Raw genomic sequence first — 7,060 nt, 5'->3', positions numbered from 1 at the left:
TGAGGAAAAATTTCTTTACTGAAAGAGTGGTTAAACATTGGAAGAGGCTGCCCAGGAAAGTGGTTGAGTCCCCGTCCCTGGAAGTATTTAAAAGACGTGTAGATGAGGCACTTAGGGACATGGTTTAGTGGGCATGGCAGTGTTGGGTCGACGGTTGGACTTGATGATCTTAGAGGTCTTTTCCAACCTTAATGATTCTATGATTCTATGACCATGCTCACATAATCCTTGTTCAGAAAAAGCACACTGAATTCCTATTTAAACAAAGCTGATTTCTGCCTGGGTAAAGCCTACAGGGTTTTACCCATCCTTCCACACCAAAGTAGGATCAAAGCCACTTAGACTGCTCCTGCTTGGATTGCATTTATACCTACAATGATAATATTCATTCCTCAAACCCTCTAGGTAAGCTGCTGTAATGTTTAAATGCTCGTACGGCAATGAAGATTTCTTAATGTGTAACCTGAAGTTCCCCCATGCTGTTTTGGCTGTTTCTGCTTGTCCTACCTTTTATGGACATGAAGAACTGCTGGATCCAGCTCTCTCTGGGGATTCCTGTACTGCTTGAGTGGAGGGGATGGGAAGTTGCAGTACGAAGTACAGTGACAGAAAACTTGATGCCAAATCCAAGTTTGAAAGCAGAAGAGCTACATTGAAACTGAGCTGATAAGACCACAGGGTCCTGCTTTTCAAAGTCAGTTAACAAGGGCACAGAACTGCTTGGATCTTGACAGCTTCTTCCAGACCCGGGCACAACACTGCACCGAGCCATGTAGTCTTGCTAGCCTGTATCTCTACTAGCTCAGGGGTATGCATGCTATATACCCTTAGAAACTCTCTTCAAGTAGTTGGCATTTAACTCACTCCATCTTCTCTTTTCTAGAGCGAAACTTGGTTTTCTCAACCTTTCCCATATACTATGTTTTTCAAATCATTTGACTTCCATGTTGCTCTCCTGTAAACCTTCTCCAGTTTGGCTGCATCCTTCTGGCAGTGCATTGCTCCTAGCTGGACATAAGATTTTAGCTGAGATGCCACCAACACTCAGCAGCCTAGAAAAATTACATCCTGTTTTTTATCCATAGCGCCCATATCCTGCACCAAGATTATGCTGCTGATCTGAATAGGGACAAGATCAATCCTCTAATACATAGAAGAAACCCAGATGTAATGGAATCCCAAGTCACAGAGCTCACATAAGTGCCCAGTGACTTATTTGTAATCCAAATGGGACTGAGAAAGCAAGCCAGCAAAGCTGAGTAAAAATTCTAAAATTCAGGCATGTGATTTTTTTCCCCTGTGTATATTATAATGGAGTTCAGAGTCACCAAGCGTAAACAGAACAACATGAAGACAACTAGAAAGGAACATATTCCCTTCCTAATTTATATTTGTTGCCCTCACAGCTGACTCCCATGAGTTCACATGCAGGAAGGATGCAGCTTAACCCGACTGAGAAGGATGTGATTAATGTGTCTGCCAGCAGAAGATAAGGCTTCAATATTTTTTCCTACTTCACAAGGAAGAAAAGAGGTGGGCTTCTTCAAAACCTCAGCTCTGTGAGAACTCAGAATTGGATGAGGAAATCGAAAACAAAAAAAATTAGAAAAGACAATTACCAAACACAGACATAAAGGGGAAAAAAGTCTGAGGTGAAGCTACTTTATCACTTTAACCAAGCTTGAAAGTCCAAAAGAAAGCTTAATTTCAAAGCAGTGGCAGCAGAAACATGATCTCATGCTGTTAGCTCAGCCCCTGTGACCGTATCAGTACAGATCTTACTTGATACACAGCCTTATTTTGGAAGAAATATGAAATCTAAAACACTTTAGCAACATAACCCCTATCTGCCAGTACATGAGATGATCCTGGCACTGACTGAGAAAAGAAAGGTATTTATATAATTCAGTGCAGGACTCATACTTACTACATGGAAGTTAAGCCCTGAGAAGCTATCAGATTCAGATAAATGTAATTTGTCAGAAGGTATGAAATAAATAAATGTGGGGTCAGCCTGATGGCAAGAGAAATAGATTAGCACTGAAGTCTGACTAAAGTGTCAAAGTAGGGGCCTGGGTCATGAGATCAATTCAGAAAATAACCTTGTCAGAGCTGCTGGATGCTTTAGCCACCCTTGAACCTGGAAGTCCCCTTCATGTTGAGACTCCCAGGGATACTCAGGTGCTCCAGCTTGAGCACACGGGGTTTCTGTGCTCCAGGGCAAATCCAGAACAGGACTATGTAAGTCCCCCAACAGGCCCAAACTCATTTAAAACAGAAGGGAAAAATCTCAGTTGGAACCTTAAATATAGTTAGCCTAGGTAACAGCAAGATGTCATTCACTGCTTTTCTGCCACGCTTGTTAAAGCTGCTTGTTGCATCTCACCTTATATTAAATCATAAGCTATTCAAAAAAGAGTCTTTGTCCTCTTGTGAAGGTGCAATTTACACAACAGAAAAGGACATTATGACAGTGTTTAATTATGTGACATTCATTAGAACTGGCTTATGTAAGCTATGAAATTAAAGCCAGGAGAGAGAATTGTGACCATCTAGATCATTTACTGTTTTTCCAGCAGGATGAAGGAACATGGGATGTCTAAAATGTCACAAAATGTCTGGTTCAGGGTTTCATGTCCTCAACTAGACGCTTCCACACAAAAACTGTTATGTGCACTGAGGCTTTGGGAAAGCTTCATGATATTTTCTTTTCTGCTTATATCCCATGTGCAGCATGAGAGGATTTAAAATGCCTGATAATAAACCACAAGCTGTATTGGGTTTGCATGACAAGGTTTTGGTAGCAGTGGGGGCTACATGGCTTCTGTTTCAAAGCAGTGGCAGCAGAAACATGATCTCATGCTGTTAGCTCAGCCCCTGTGACCGTATCAGTACAGATCTTACTTGATACACAGCCTTATTTTGGAAGAAATATGAAATCTAAAACACTTTAGCAACATAACCCCTATCTGCCAGTACATGAGATGATCCTGGCACTGACTGAGAAAAGAAAGGTATTTATATAATTCAGTGCAGGACTCATACTTACTACATGGAAGTTAAGCCCTGAGAAGCTATCAGATTCAGATAAATGTAATTTGTCAGAAGGTATGAAATAAATAAATGTGGGGTCAGCCTGATGGCAAGAGAAATAGATTAGCACTGAAGTCTGACTAAAGTGTCAAAGTAGGGGCCTGGGTCATGAGATCAATTCAGAAAATAACCTTGTCAGAGCTGCTGGATGCTTTAGCCACCCTTGAACCTGGAAGTCCCCTTCATGTTGAGACTCCCAGGGATACTCAGGTGCTCCAGCTTGAGCACACGGGGTTTCTGTGCTCCAGGGCAAATCCAGAACAGGACTATGTAAGTCCCCCAACAGGCCCAAACTCATTTAAAACAGAAGGGAAAAATCTCAGTTGGAACCTTAAATATAGTTAGCCTAGGTAACAGCAAGATGTCATTCACTGCTTTTCTGCCACGCTTGTTAAAGCTGCTTGTTGCATCTCACCTTATATTAAATCATAAGCTATTCAAAAAAGAGTCTTTGTCCTCTTGTGAAGGTGCAATTTACACAACAGAAAAGGACATTATGACAGTGTTTAATTATGTGACATTCATTAGAACTGGCTTATGTAAGCTATGAAATTAAAGCCAGGAGAGAGAATTGTGACCATCTAGATCATTTACTGTTTTTCCAGCAGGATGAAGGAACATGGGATGTCTAAAATGTCACAAAATGTCTGGTTCAGGGTTTCATGTCCTCAACTAGACGCTTCCACACAAAAACTGTTATGTGCACTGAGGCTTTGGGAAAGCTTCATGATATTTTCTTTTCTGCTTATATCCCATGTGCAGCATGAGAGGATTTAAAATGCCTGATAATAAACCACAAGCTGTATTGGGTTTGCATGACAAGGTTTTGGTAGCAGTGGGGGCTACAGGGGTGGCTTCTGTGAGAAGCTGCTAGAAGCTTCCCCTGTGTCCGATGGAGCCAGTGCCAACCGGCTCCAGGACAGACCCGCTGCTGGCCAAGGCCAAGCCAATCAGTGATGGTGGTAGTGCCTCTGTGGTAACATATTTAAGAAGGGGAAAAAGTTGCTGGACAGCAGCAACTGCAGCCAGAGAGAGCAGTGAGGATATGTGAGAGGAACAACTCTGCAGACACCAAGGGCAGTGAAGAAGGAGGGGGAGGAGGTGCTCCAGGCGCTGGAGCAGAGATTCCCCTGCAGCCCATGGTGAAGACCATGGTGAGGCAGGCTGTCCCCCTGCAGCCCATGGAGGTCCACAGTGGAGCAGATATCCAACTGCTGCCCACAGAGGACCCCATGCCAGAGCAGGTGGATGCCCAAAGGAGGCTGTGACCCCATGTGAAGCCCATGCTGCAGCAGGCTCCTGGCAGGACCTGTGGACCCGTGGAGAGAAGAGCCCACGCTGGAGCAGGTTTGCTGGCAGGCTTGTGACCCCGTGGGGGACCCACCCTGGAGCAGTCTGTTCCTGAAGGACTGCACCCCATGGAAAGGACCCACGCTGGAGCAGTTCGTGAAGAACTGCAGCCCCTGGGAAGGACCCACGTTGGAGAAGTTCATGGAGAACTGTCTCCCGTGGGAGGTACCCCACGCTGGAGTAGGGGAAGAGCATGAGGAGTCCTCCCCCTGAGGAGGAAGGAGCGGCAGAGACAATGTGTGATGAACTGACCGCAACCCCCACTCCCCATCCCCCTGGGCCACTGCAGGGGACGAGGTAGAGAAAATGGGGAGTGAAGTTAAGCCCGGGAAGAAGGGAGGAGTCGGGGGGAAGGTGTTTTAAGATTTGGTTTTATTTCTCATTATCCTACTCTGATTTGATTGGTAATAAATTAAATTAATTTTCCCCAAGTTCAGTCTTTTGCCCATAATGGTAATTCGTGAATGATCTCTCCCTGTCCTTACCTTGACCCATGAGCCTTTAGTTATATTTTCTCTCCCCTGTCCTGATAAGGAGGGAAGTGATAGAGCGGCTTTGGTGGGCACCTGGCGTCCAGCCAGGGTCAACACACCACACAAGCCAAAACCTTCTCAGCAGCAAGCTGAAGTAGTAACAGAGGGCTGTGAAAAGTCTTTGAAATTGGATTGCACCAGTTATGGGGAAAAGTAAGGGAAGCTGGTGTACACTGACAAAGATTGATGTACATATGGTAGACATGGTGATTAAGTCATCAGAGCTCTGAAACATCAACTCTTTTTTGTGTGGGGTTTACAAGAGGCTGTTGGTTTGCTTTTGTTTAAAGCCTTGGTTTGTTTAGGACAAACACTCACAAGAAAGGCTCAAACTGCTCCATCTCACAGAGAGCACTGTTTCATGACCCTGTTTGAAGTTACTTTGCCCAGGACTCCTTTAGCAACCAATGGAAGGTGAAAGAAAATTTGAAACTGAGATGGGAGGAAAACTCTTAGATGTATTTCAGTGCAGTAGGTAACGCTGGTTGGACAAAACTGGAAGCAGTGTGCCCATGATAGTCACCCACCCTCAATCATACAATGATGATGTTAGATGAAGGATCAGCACAGGATTTGGCCAACTCCCTGCTCAGATGAGTGTTCCCAGGAGAGCCTGCCTATCTGAGGAAGCCAGGATTTTTGTAAGTTAGAGTTTAGCAGCAAGAAAACACTTCAAATGCTATTAATGGAATGTAAGAATGAAGTTGCAAACATTAAGGTCCTCACAGATCATGGGGGAGACATCTAACTCTAGACTGAAATTTTAGCTGCTGAGAAAACAGGTGAAAACAGTCAAAAAGCTTTTTAAGCCACAGAAAAAATATTTCCTTGGTATCTGAAGGATTTTGCAAAAGGTCACTGAAACCCAGGATCTTCCAGACGAAATATATCAGGCTCAACAATGCAGCATTTTAAAGAGAAGTGGTTTGTCTGTAAAGATCCAATCAGCTGTATTTGAAATACGGCATGGACACACCATAGACCTGCCTTCCAGTGTGCAGGAAGCATTTGATTCATAATTCTTAATGCCCTTTAAAAGCAGGCCTTCTGCAACAAATGCATGTGCAGAACTACCAGTTCTGTAGCACTGCCCTAGAGAGGACATGAACAGAACCAAGGCTGTAGCCTGCAGTGGTACATGTGAGTAGCAGAGAGGACTGGAATCCCAATTTCAGTGACAGGTGACTGGAGAAAACGGTTTATCAGTTTGGCTTTGGACTAACCTTAGGCTGTTAGCATTTACCATGGTTTGTTTTACTGGGAGTCCTTCTGAAAAAGTCTTTTTCTATCAACCGTATTTTCTTTCATCAGAAATTTTCCTGGAAGTCTGTCTGCTCCAGGTTCATCTTCAATGGTGTATTTGTTAGATGAAATTGAAACAGTAGCTGAAATTTAGGAAACCTATTCACCCCTGCCAATAACTGTGAAAATGCAATGAACATGCTGAAAAATACTATTGGCAAACAAAATTGAAAGTTGAATCTTGAGCTTCACTTCCCTAACTGGTTTATTTTTTCATAAAAAAATTATATTGCTCGTTTCTACTGGATAATCTACACCTTACATTTATGCATACACCATGAATCAAACCACATGGTAATAACTATTACTTCTGTATTTAGTAACTAGCTGTTACAAAGCAAGTTATAAGGCAGAGGCATCGATTCTGTCTCCACAATACAAGGCAGTACAATACTGAACCTGTTGAGGTATTACTTCCTCAGTGTGTTACCAGGTACACCTACCATGCAGATCTGAGTTTGGAAGTAGTAAAGCCACATTTGTGCAACAGAACAGCTCTGCTTATTGGGTGCAGTGGTGCCTGCAGGCCCAAACATGCAGCTCTACACTGTACTACCCCTTGTTTTGCGGTTGGCACTGGAAAAGATGGTTTAGGTCTATCCCAAACAATTAGTATCGATGTGACTTCAACAGCTTTTCTTAGTGTAATGTCTTCCCAGGAACTGGGCTAGTTACACTCGCAACCATTATCACCAGAGCTTTGCAAAAACTTCTGTGTGTAGAGGAGAACCACAGCCTTTGTGTATACACAAAAGGCACACCTGCATATGGCGGAACACCAG

General features: G+C 43.6%; 1 protein-coding gene across 1 annotated transcript in view; it reads right to left on the bottom strand.

Annotated features, from left to right (window-relative positions):
- Window positions 1-7,060, bottom strand: part of ADAMTS12 (ADAM metallopeptidase with thrombospondin type 1 motif 12) — a 176,879-nt gene that overhangs the window by 63,035 nt on the left and 106,784 nt on the right.

This window comes from Aptenodytes forsteri, unplaced genomic scaffold (genome assembly GCF_000699145.1).
Source record: "Aptenodytes forsteri isolate BGI_AS27 unplaced genomic scaffold, ASM69914v1 Scaffold120, whole genome shotgun sequence".
NCBI lineage: Eukaryota > Metazoa > Chordata > Aves > Sphenisciformes > Spheniscidae > Aptenodytes > Aptenodytes forsteri.
The sequence above is the reverse complement of the archived record's forward strand: the minus strand, read 5'-3'. Positions and strand labels throughout refer to the sequence as shown.